This window comes from Hylobates moloch, unplaced genomic scaffold, assembly GCF_009828535.3.
Source record: "Hylobates moloch isolate HMO894 unplaced genomic scaffold, HMol_V3 SCAFFOLD_5, whole genome shotgun sequence".
In the NCBI taxonomy this organism is placed as follows: Eukaryota; Metazoa; Chordata; class Mammalia; order Primates; family Hylobatidae; genus Hylobates; species Hylobates moloch.
Window position 1 is genome coordinate 156,048,955 of NW_026652280.1, and position 12,501 is coordinate 156,061,455.

Below are 12,501 nucleotides of genomic sequence, written 5' to 3' on the forward strand. Positions count from 1 at the left end.
CATAAATCAAATAATTATTTGAACATAGTATTTATCATTTATTAGTTTTTTTTCTCACAATATCAGCCTTATAAGGAGGATCTACAGTAGCTGCATTTGGGCATCAGGGATGACTTAAAGATTTTGTAAAATTTTCAGGCAGATACATTTAGTAAGCTACAGAAGCTTTGGTAAAAGCTACCTATAGCAATTATAATTGCATTATGGACATTCTGATACAAAGTGTTTTACACAGTTCGCTCACCAGGCAACAACATCTGGCAATCTAGAAAAGGCCACATTGCCTTACGATACACTGTAACTTCTTCGTCATTTCTTTCTTTAGAACACATTTTCATTTTTCATAATGTTATGGAAATTCATTCCATCTAAAATGTACTGTAACAAATTTTCCTATAAGGAAATATCACCTAAGAATATACCCAAAGTTGATATTTATTTTTTCAATTAAAATTGATAATATGTTCAATTAACTAACTTAAGAAAGCAAAGTCCACATATAACCGGAAAGTGTCAGTTTAAGCCATGTGATTACACTGTCAACATTTTTAAAAAAGCAAAAGATACTAAAACAATTTGGCATCTGTAGTGAACTCTCGCCAAGGATAGTGATGGATGCAATGGCTATAGGCATGCAGGTGAAATGAGAAGAAAGATAAACAATGAACATTGTACTTGAGTTATTAAGTTTCCAATAATCAAGAGCCAGCTGTTGTATAAGAAAATATCACAGAGCTTAACTTCCTATTCATTTCTGCTCCTGCCAATCAGTCAAGTACTCACAGGATTCCATCACGTGCCTGGCATGAGTCTAGGCACTAAAGCACTTCCTTTCATACCACATTGTAAAAGTTCTTTGCAAGCCTTCTTTATGCGCCACATTGTTGCCAAAATAAAGATGAATGAATAAGATATATGTAGTTTTTCCCTTTACAAGTTACAGTCTTCTTGGGGATATACTGGTAGACAGCAAATTCAACATAATGTGATAAATGCTCCCATCGAGAAATGTACAAAAGGAAATATAACAAAGAGAAAAGAATAATTGTTTGTCTGAGGTGTCATGAGACACTTTGTAGAGAGAGTAGCATTTGGATTGCACTTTAAAGACTTACGGTATATCAAAAACGAAAGAAGGACAAATAAAACGTTTCTTCCTGACCTTTTCATATCTTCACATTTACCTCCCATCTTAAATTTTGTAGTTCTAGATCCCAGTCACTATCCCATAAACAACCTATGTTTCCTTGTCCCCTCCTCCTCCATCTGGCTAATTTGGCAAACTCCAGCTGTCTGGCTGTCTCCTTCTATGCCTGCAAAGTATCTGACCTTCTGAAGAAGATTGCCTAACTTTTCTGACTGGATTTTCTTCAAATGTATAATCTTAAATCACAAATAGGTGGTGAACACGGCCAGAAGATTCTAGGACACCACCCTTGTCCATTAACTTTCCCACTCTCTCAGAGTTCTTTCATGCTGTCTCTTGTCTCCTCAAATCTCTAATATTTTCTACTTTTGCTCAGGTGATGACTCTTCACCCTTCACAGAGAACCTCAAAGAAATCAGTTGAGAACATTTTTATCTTTCCACTCCCGGGCCACCAGTGTTTCCATGTTAGAAGAGTCCCTGCTTCTATGGCCGCCTCCTCCATTTGTGCTCTACATCCCATTCCCTCACCTCTTCAAGCATTTCTTCTGGTAATTACTTCCCTTCTCTTCTGCATCATTAATTCCTTTCTTTCTACTGGGTCATTTTCATCAGCTTGCAAGTATGCTCCACTAAAATCTATCTTTAAAAAGTCCTTTTCATGATGCGATGTTCCTGTCCAGTTACTGACATCTTTGCACTGCTGCATCTTGCAGTTAAAATGGAAGAAATTGTGCTTGTTGTCTCTTTTTGCTAATCCCTATTTGTTCCTCAACTACTCTAATAAGGCTGCACATAATGCACTACTAAAATAGCTCATATCAAACTCCTCTCAATGACCTGTATCTTGCTAATGCCAGTGCTTAGTTTTCTTTTTCCTTCTTAATTGACTTCTCAGTAACACTTGGTACAATTGACTCCTCCCTCTCACATTTTTTTCTAGACTTCAATGGCACTACCTGCAGTTGGTTTTCTTCTTAACTCTCTGGCTGCTCACTCTCATAATCTTTTATAGGCTCCTTTTCCATGCTCAAACTATAAATGTTCCAAGCTCAATTCTGCCTCCTCATCTCTTCTCTATTTGTGTTCTCTCCCTTGATAACTTCAAAGAGTTTCATAATTTTAAATATAATCTATACACTGATGACTCTTAAACTTATTTCTCTATCTCCCAGAGCAGATGATTTATGTATCTAGCTACCAACAGTTGATTGTTTAAATAGACATCTCAAGCTTTCCATTGCCAATATCAAATTCCCAATTCCCCTCATCCACTACTCTTCAAAGTTTCTCTATATAGGAAATTGTGTCACCATATCCAATTAGTTAAACCCAAAATTTGGAAATGTGCCTTGATTCCTACTTTTTCCTTTCACCACGTATTCTGTCCATCAGCAAGGACCTACCTCCAAAATGGATCACAAATCTTCCCACTCATTGTCTCCATAACTACAATCTCAGACAAAGTCACCAACATTACTCATCTTCACCATTGCAATCATCTCCTGATTGGTGTCCCTTTTTCAGTGTTACCTCCCTAAAATCCCTTCTCTTTAGAGAAGTCAGACTGTTCATTGTAAAGCTAAGATCAAAAATCACATGTCTCCTTTGCTCAGAGTCCCCATGGCTTCCCATTACGATCAGAATACAATCCTAATTTTCCAACATGGCTCACAAGGCAGTTCATAAATTTACCCCACTGTCCTTTCATATTCCTTCACCTTGCACTGGGCATGTTCAGCTACTCTGGCCTTGTGCTTCTTAGACATCTCAAGCTTGCTGCCATCAGAAGTTTTGTACACCTGATTTTCTTCTTGGTTTCTTTGGTTATTTTTGCTCTTTCTCTTTCTTTACAACTTTATCGTTCCTACCATTCAAATCTAGATGCAAACTGGACCTGTTCATAAAGGTCTTTCTGGACCAGCCTAGAAAAAAACAACAAAAAAAACCAACTCCCACCCCAAATCATCCAACCTCCCCATGAACCCTCAAAAACCCACCTCTCTCTATAACATCATCCTGTGTTCTTCATAGCAGTTACCAATCTTACTCATTTATTTGTTTATATTTTATTATCTGTCTCCTTCCACCACACTTAAAAGTCATTGAACAGTGGAAAATTGTTAGATTCCTTGGCACCGAGAATAGTGTCTGACACATATTAGGTACATGATCAATTAAAGTTATTTTTAACTGACTTGTTCATTATACAAAGTGAGAACTTATCAGTATGTCTTCAGAGGCACAAACTTGGGAGTCATATTTAGGGAATTAGGTAGGCAGTGGTAGGAGGAAAAGTTGGGGTCAGATTGCGAAGAGCTTGGAATGCCATGTTTTGGGGTTTAGATGTTATTGTATGAACAACAGGAAGCCAAAGATTTTTCATTTTATATTCTCTCTTAAGTAAAGATTAGGTCTTCCTTTTATAAAACTAAAGTATATATTTTAAAATGCATATATTTTAAAATGTGTTTTATATTTTACAATGTATATCCCTTAAGATGGAAGTAATAATTTAAAAGACGCTCTCTAAGATTATATTTAGTATAAGAAATGCTGTTCCATTTTCTTCTGAAAATTCAGTGAAACATTTAAGCAAAATGAAGTTTTTGCATTTAGAAATATGTTTAATTTAGATGTATTTCAGTATAATCCAGAGCCAATAGATAGCCTTAATGACATTTTACTATAATTAAAATACAAAATAATTCATTTATCTACAGTGCCACTGAACATTTCCTAAATAATGCTCCTACTTTTTAACCAATTCATATAGTGTGAGATCTTCTATCCCATCATTTTAGAATGAACATAAATGTAAACAGCTAATGCTTGGTAAGATTCATAGCTTTGTAATCTAATTAATTTTATTTCTAATCTTGCTCATAAAATTATAGTGCATTTATTTTATAACTAGAAAAGATTGCTGTTAAGTAGTAAATGTGAACAGGAGTCCTATTAAAGTTACGGGAAAAGGTTAAATTTAAAGCAAAAGGAATAGAAATGCAAAGTAGTTAGGTAAAGGTTTGGGGTATATGCAGTATAAATAATGTAAAACTAAACACAATGGAAAAATTAGTTTGGTAAGAAAATGATTTTGTAAAAATCCATGAAAGGACAAATTATAACCTCATATTAATATCATGAAGTTAATTTCTTATGTGAATTTTTATTTTTAATATTGCTCAGCCACTTATCTTAAATGTCACAGAAACTGTGGCAAACTATAGCAATTTAGAAATATTCCCCCTTGCATCTGTTCGACAGAAAAGCGAGCTTTTTAAAGATGTATTTTGCATATTGAAAGACCTGAAATAACCCTGACTTGAGTAGAGAGGAGACAGGAGACCTGAAGAAAGCAGAAAATCTTGGAGAGTTAGATACATTTCAGCAGTTTTAGTGTGTCTTATTGAACCAACTAGCAATAATGGGGTAGTTTGTTGTTTACACATGAAGGGTCCTTTATAAAAGTAAAAATCAAAGCATAGGTGGTAGGGAAATCTTTCAAGATGCTTTAATAAAATATATCTGATGAAATTCAGGGTTGTTTTTAATTTTTTTTTTTGCACCTACCAAAATATCATAGAAGAGAGCCCGGCAAAAGTCAGTCCCTCAATACCTGTTACGTGTCCACTGTTGTGGAGACTGTGCCATTCCAAAATCTGCAGTTGGGTAGGAAAAGCACACTGCTCACCAGTTGCTTACTTGACAGTTGAACCATGGATTTAAAGCTTCAGATAATATATTCAAGATAACAAAAAAAGCGTCACAGAATTAAGCTTATTATATTTCTGAGTAAAACTATAATTAGATCCAAATTCCCATGGAAACTTTGCCTTGCTAAAACTCAAGAAGAATTTCTAAGCTACCACTCAGAATGCAAAATCTATGGCTAATTTCATGGCAAGAGTGTTGGGAAAGGTAAGGGATAATTTGAAGTTTTTCAGACAGAAAAAGGGAATGTCTCAAGAAAGATGCTTAGAGATATAAAGGTGCATTGTACATTGGATGTAGCAGAAACCTCGTGAGGTTGTGAAAGTGTTGGGAGGCAATGAAGTAGAAGTGTTGACTTCAAGCTATGACAATTCTTGACATTTTGTCTTCTGAAAGCTGTGAGCAGTCATTCCGTGCTTTCAAATTGACATGTGCCTTGGTATGTTTCAATAAGAAAGCTCTGACAGCAATAAGGAAGATGTATTCCAATGGTAGAGATGAGAAGGGGGAGGAATTGTTGAAGGCACAGGCAAGCGTTATTAAGAAACTCAAGTAGGGCAACAACATGGGAAGAAGAAGGCTCAGATGTGACATAAGTTGATGGCTAATGATTTGGGGCTAGTAGGAGAGGAAAATGTGATGGATAGTTCTACTTTCTGTGATTCTGTGGGTAGTGCTGTCATTAGGCAGTGTATAATAAGAAACGGGATTTCTGTTTGATTTGGTTTAACCGAGTTTGGTTTTGTTATGCAGTGGTGGGTGGAAAAGAGCAATGAGGATGATTTCCATGTTAACGTATGGTGAATATTCCATTTGAGATTGGGAATTGGAATATGGAATTGGAATTCAGGTAAAAAGTTCAGGTTGGAAATAAATGTCTTCTGCTCATCAGTACAGAGGTAGTACCTGAGGCCACAGGAATATATCTGTTAACTAGGTTGCTTGTGTATTTTCTGGCCTGAGACACTGAGACAAAAGTCAGTATTAGTATAATGTTTCAGAACATTCATTTAGGAAAGATACTACATTTATTTAGAGACCATAAAGGATATAACAAAAATCCACAAGAATGAATTTAGAAGATACAGGAAGATACAAACAATGGATGTATGCCTTTCCTAATCCTTGCTGAGTGTCAATTTCTATCACGTGTTTTAGTTGCTAAGTTCAATATTTGCCTAAAGAAGCTACCAATTTTAAAAGCAAAAACTCATGAAGAATTAATAACTAGATCACTTAGTTAAACATTTTCTATATTTTTTATTGAGAAGGACAGAAAATGAATTGTGTAAGTTTTCATCAGAGTACTGCTGGTGAAGTGAGAAAGGCACGTTAGCATCACACATTACTTTTAGGAATTTATTATAAAAAAACTAAAAATAACATTATTTCATTTATAATAAAGATATTTTTATGCGATAAAATGAAAAATATCTAGAACTCATGCCAATCTTTTCTTGCACACACCCGGATTTTCTAAGTGCCAGTGTATACTACATTTATTTAAAGTTTTTCCTGGGTCTCAATGATAATAAGCCTTATTTTCATCAACTGTTACCCAAAATATATTTCCCAGCTTAAAAGAGGTAATGATATCCAGCACTCTTTACAAATAAGGACATTGAGATTCAGAGAAGGTAAATAACTCATAAACAAGCAACAAGGGCCTTTTGACTGCAAAGTACATTCCCACTCAAGTACTTTACAGCTCTTCTCAGCGAAACAGAAGTAAGAGTGTGGGCTAATTGTTCCACTAGAGACTAAGCCTCCAAGATCTTATAAAACTGAAGCTGAGTGCTTTCAGCCTCACTGTTACTGCAGGCAGGTTTTATCTTTTGGTAAACGAATCATCAGGGATCAGAGTAGCTATTGTTTGAAGTAGTCTGAGAAGAGCAATTTGAACACCATGGTGTTACTTGGCTTTTGTGACCTCTTCCAAGCTCCTCCCATTGTCGACACATCCTTAGCTAACCATAATATTATCATTCTTAATTTTGTGTTGGAAGTATAAGTTTAAAAATAAATACAATTAGTTCACAAGGCAGAACTCAGTGTTTCCTTTGTGAGTCTATGGAAAGCATACGTTTGATATTTTAGAAGTGACTCTAATAATTACTTTGTTATAATGCATTATAATTATAGAATACTCTTAAATATAGAATGTCATAATTATCCACTTATTTCATTTGAATTGAAAATATAGCACCAAGTGAGAAGATGTGAAGAAAATATCTATTTCTATGTATAATTCTCTAAAAGCAGAGGGCACTAATGTGGTTCCCTTGGTTAGTTAGCTTGTCAAACTGGGGGTTTTCATAAAGATAATCCTGAGGAGCATGGTACCATGGGTTCAGCAAAAACACTGTACCTTGTACATTGATATAAATTGGTAAAAGCATAAGGTAGTATGATTACACAATCACACAGTATCCAATTATATATTACAGTTACAAAACAGAATTACAAATACAGAGTTAACAGAAACATCAAAAAGCCATTCTGTAAGCTGTCCCTGGCAATGGAATTTTCATTACAATGGCACTAAGGAACCTATTGATGTATTTCATTAAAATAGCTAGTAAGGTAGCATAATGCCAAGTGAGATAAATTCATTAATAGGACACTGAAATGAGAATGGAAACATGACTTCGTCACACCTGTCCAGTTAAGAATACATATTAATCTATGAGCTTTCTTCATTATTTTGATAATAACTGCTAGTAAACTAGATAACAAAGGAAGGAAGAATTTTAAAAAAAGAAAACATAGCAAATCTATTATATTTTAGATAAGCCTGCCTATGGAGTAATCTTATTAAAAAAGAATAAATGAACTTATATGGAAAATAAAAACACTATATTTGGAAATGAATAGTTTAGAAATTTGAGTGATAATTATAAATATGTAGCACTTATTGCCATTCAGGTTAGGGAAAAAATACACAGTGCCTATATTACTCACATACATAGAAACTTTACTTCTAAAACGCTGAGTTTTACACATATTTAAGCATTTTATTTGTTTATTTGAGAGAGGGTCTCACTTTGTTGCCCAGGCTGGAGTGCAGTGGCATGATCAGAGCTCACTGCAATCTCTACCTCCTTTGCTCAAGTGATCCTCCCACTTCAGCCTCCCTTGTAGCTGGGAATACAGGCACACACCACCAATCCCAGCTAATTTTTTAAAATTTTTATAGAGACAGGGCCTTGCTCTGTTGCCTAGGCTGGTCTCAAACTCTTGGGCTCAAGTGATTCTCCCACCTTGGCCTCCCAAAGTGCTAGAACTATAGGCCTCATGGCCTTAGCATTTTAGTATGGAAGTGCAAATTCTTCTCTTAACCTATGTATTGACAAATATTTCATACAGTTAATAATTTTATCTGTGTTGAAAGTGCTTTTATCTTTTTTTTTAAGGAATTTATCTTTGAAAATATATTTCTAGAACACATTTACTTTTATGTTCCCTTTGTTACACTGGAAAATGGTACAGCTCCTATGGAAAACAGTATGGTAAAATATAGTGAATAGTTTCCTAAAACAATTTAAAACAGAACTACCATACGATGCAGCAATCCCACTTCTAAATGTATATCCAAAGGAATTGACCCCGGGACCTTGAAGACATGTCTGCACTCCCGTGTTCATTGCATCATTATTCACAGTAGCCAAGATACGGAATCAACTTAAATGTCCAACAACAGATGAACGAATACAGAGAATGTGGTATGTATGTATACAGCGGAATATTATTCCACCTTAAAAAAGAAGGAAATCCTGCCATATGTGACGACATGGGTGAATCTGCTAAGTGGCATAGGCTAGTCACAGAAGGACAAATCTTGCACGTTCCACTTACACAAGGTATCTAAAATGGTCAGACTCACAGAAACAGCATCAAACGACGGCTGCCAGGGGCTGAGGGGAGGAGGGAATGCGGAGTTGTTCAATTGGCATAAAGTTTCAGTTATACAAGATGAAGAGTTGCAGACATCTGCTGTCCAACATTGTACCTATGGCTAACAATACTGTATTGTATGCTTAAAAGCTTGTTAAGAGGGTAGATCTCATGTTAAGTAGTCTTACCACGATAAAAAAATTAAAAAGGAAATCGAAGAACACAATAAAAAATAGAGTGACTTCTGTGTTGAAACAGTTATAAAATTACAAAAATGTTTAAAAACTAAAAATCATGTTTTTCTGAATTACTTGAGAGTAAACCGCTAACCTGGTGTTCCATCCTTCCAAATACTTCGGTATTTCCTACACACAAACATTCTACACAATCAAAATACAACCAACCAAATGAGGAAATTAATAGTGATACATTACTACCATCTAATCTTCAAACCCAAATTTTGTCAGTTGTCTCAAAAATGTCCTCTATAGCAAAAGAACCAGTTCAGAATGACGTTTCTTTTAGTCTCTTTAGTCTTCTTGAATCTGTAATAGTCCCTTAGTCTTTTTCGACTTTCATGATCTAATATCTTTCCTTAACAGTGTGCAGCTGTCGGTGTAGCTCTGGTTTTAATTTACGTATGTAATTTAAAGTGAATCTTTTTGGAAGAGTATGTCCAGTTAAGTTTTAAGGTACTGGCATCTTCTGTGAGTATATCTGTGTTGTGTACACGTCCTTGGGTATTCACAAAGGTGGTACTACAGAGTTCCTGAACCTCTGTTTTCAGGGGCAAAATCACTTAATAAAAGCAATGAGGCCTGAGGGATAAAATCATATAAATAATAGATACACCACTTACGAGATATCTAGCATACATAGTTTAGTAGTTTAAAAGTATCATTTATGCTTGTACTTGGGAGAATCTTTCTCTTAAATAATTCCTTAATAATTTCTACTATGAGAAATTAAAAAACTTCACAGATGATAATGAAATCTAATCCTATTAACAACCCAAAATAAAATTTACTCAATGAAATATTCTCATCTTAAAAAAACTCCTTCAATGAACATACTAGAAATGGTTATATGACTAAAATTATCCATTTGACAAATTTGATCCCTAAAATCGGGAGGACCCTCTTTTTGGTGCTCTATACTGGGGTGTTTTTTTTTTTTTTTTTCCAGATGGAGTCTTACTCTGTTGCCCAGGCTGGAGTTCAGCGGCATGATCTCTGCAACCTCCGCCTCCCAGGTTCAAGCGATTCAGTTGCCTCAGCCTCTCGAGTAGCTGGGGTTACAGGTATATGCCACCATGCCTGGTTACTTTTTGCATTTTCAGTAGAGACGGGATTTCACCATGTTGGCCGGGCTGGTCTCAAACTCCTGACCTCAAGTGATCTGCCTGCCTTGGTCTCCCAGAGTGCTGGGATTACAGATGTGAACCACTGCTCGTGGCCGATACTAGGTGTTTTGATGTGGCTTATGTTACAGAAAAGGCACAATAGTCTACTTCTAGGTGAAAATAAGAACATGTATATTCACAATAGGTTATTCATATACTGAAAATAGATACAACTTGCATTTTAGAATTAAAACTTTTCTATATTCCATAGCTTTTTTCAGATTCTCAGAAGGGTCACTGACCCAAAAGATACTGTCACTACTTCAGATTTATCTTTCCACTTAGAACTTCTTCCAACAACTCTTAGCATTCTTCATCTACCAAATCCATCCACTTGCCCAATTTTGAATATGTTCATCAGGTTTTACTGTATTTACTGATATTGCCCCAGTAATTCTGTTGGAATATATTTGAAACATTCCTCTCTTAGGAAGTGTTTATGACAGCAAAGTGAGGTATCATGCTTCATGCCTTGTGCATCAGGAGACATGAATATTTATGTTACCTTAATTTATGTTTCTTTTTCTTCATATTACTTCATAGTTTCATAATTAACACATGCATTTACATAATATATTTTAACTCTAGTTGAAACAAAGTTAGTCATGGCCTTGATAAATTATTAATGAATGAGGCCTTATTTTAACTTTAGGGTATTAGAAAAATTATTCTCATCATATGGAAGAGTTTTGTTTAAAGTTAAAACCCACTATTATTACCAACCATTTATATGATGTTATGTTACTTCTGTGGAAAACATTTCTAAATTTCATTTAAAAAATTGTTTTTATCCCTTCATTTTTATCTTGACATATATTTTGTTTCTTGATGAAATATGACACATTTTAATAAAAAACAAAGAAGTCATACTATTTTTGTATTTTATTTAGTTGTTATAAATATTAATTATATGAAGTTATTTTTCTCCCTGTCATGTCTTAACTATTATGCCCAGCTTGAAACCATCTAGAGAGAGAGAAAATGTGTGTAGGGTTATAAAATCCAAGTCTGGGCTATCAGCTATTGAGAAAGCCCAATCATTTGTCCTTGTCTGACTTCATGCGCTCTCCAAGACTAATCTGATTATAATGTTGGGCTTCCCATATAATTTTCTATGGAGAAAAATAATCGAGTGACGCAAAATGTCCAGGTCACATGACAGATACTTGTCATTGTGAATCCATAGCTCAGCATTCTGGTTTGGAATGTCTACCATGTTTAAGGCACTGGAGAGTCCGCAGTGACTTGAGTGGAAATAACCTCTCATTAATGATGCTTACACTGTCTTGCGGAGATAATCTCCAAGTAAACAAAGAGTCAAAATCGTATAGAGAGGGGTAAGTGCTATGATGAAAATCAAACACAATAATGAAGTGGTATAAAGAAGAAGGGAGACTATCTTATATGACATAATTGGGGAAGGCCCCTGAGGAGGCAGTATCTGAAGAGAGACATGAATCATAAGAAAGACCTAACAATGCAAAGATGTGTGGAAAGAAAGATCTGGACAGTGTAAAGCCTCCAAAATGGAAACACACTTGTTTTGTTCAAGAGGAACATCAACATAGCTGGAGTTCTGGAAAACAGAGTGTGTTGTGCTAACATAAAATCCCCTGTGCATTTGATTTGTGTGCGTCGGCCTCCTGCATCTGATGCATCTAGTATATGTCAGCATTGAATTTCTAGACTAGCAATGCTGAGAACCAGACCTGTGGGAGGAACCTCTACAGTGGACTCCATGAAGCCCTGTCTCCTGGTATTTATAGTCTTAACGTTGTTTTCTTCCATACTTTGGAAGAAATGGTCCAGATTTGGTCTCTGTGATCAATAGCATATGGTAGACATCATAGTATATCACTTCTGAGATTAGATTATGAAAAGACCAAGGCTTCTGTCTTAGATGCACACTCTCTCTCTCAAATCACTTGCTCAGAAAGAAGCAAGCAGCCACATTGAGAGCAGCCCTGTAGAGAAGCACACGTGAGCTTCCATAGGAAGAGAATGGAAAGCTTCCAGTCTATCACCGGTGAGAAACCCATTTGCCAACCACCACTTGAGTGAGGTTTGAGGCAAACCCTAGCCCATTCAAGCCTCATGAGACACCCTGAGACAGCGTCACCGAGAATCTAGCTTCTCTTTAACTCCTAACCCTGAGATACTCTTACACAGACAAATGAAGTAAGGAATAAATAAGCAAACAAATAAGCAAACAAAGGCTTGGTTTTCCCTTGACATCTAACATTCATTTGAATTCGCTCTTCCATCTACACATTTTCCGACTATCCCTCAAAAAACACAGTTAGGAAGATAATTTTTGTGTAAGGAAACACTGTATCACATAATCT

The 12,501-nt window shown here is 35.6% G+C and overlaps 1 protein-coding gene across 5 annotated transcripts in view; it reads right to left on the reverse strand.

Moving 5' to 3' along the window:
* Positions 1-12,501, reverse strand: part of LOC116469908 (leucine-rich repeat-containing protein 7-like) — a 323,159-nt gene that overhangs the window by 22,561 nt on the left and 288,097 nt on the right. The window lies entirely within an intron of this gene.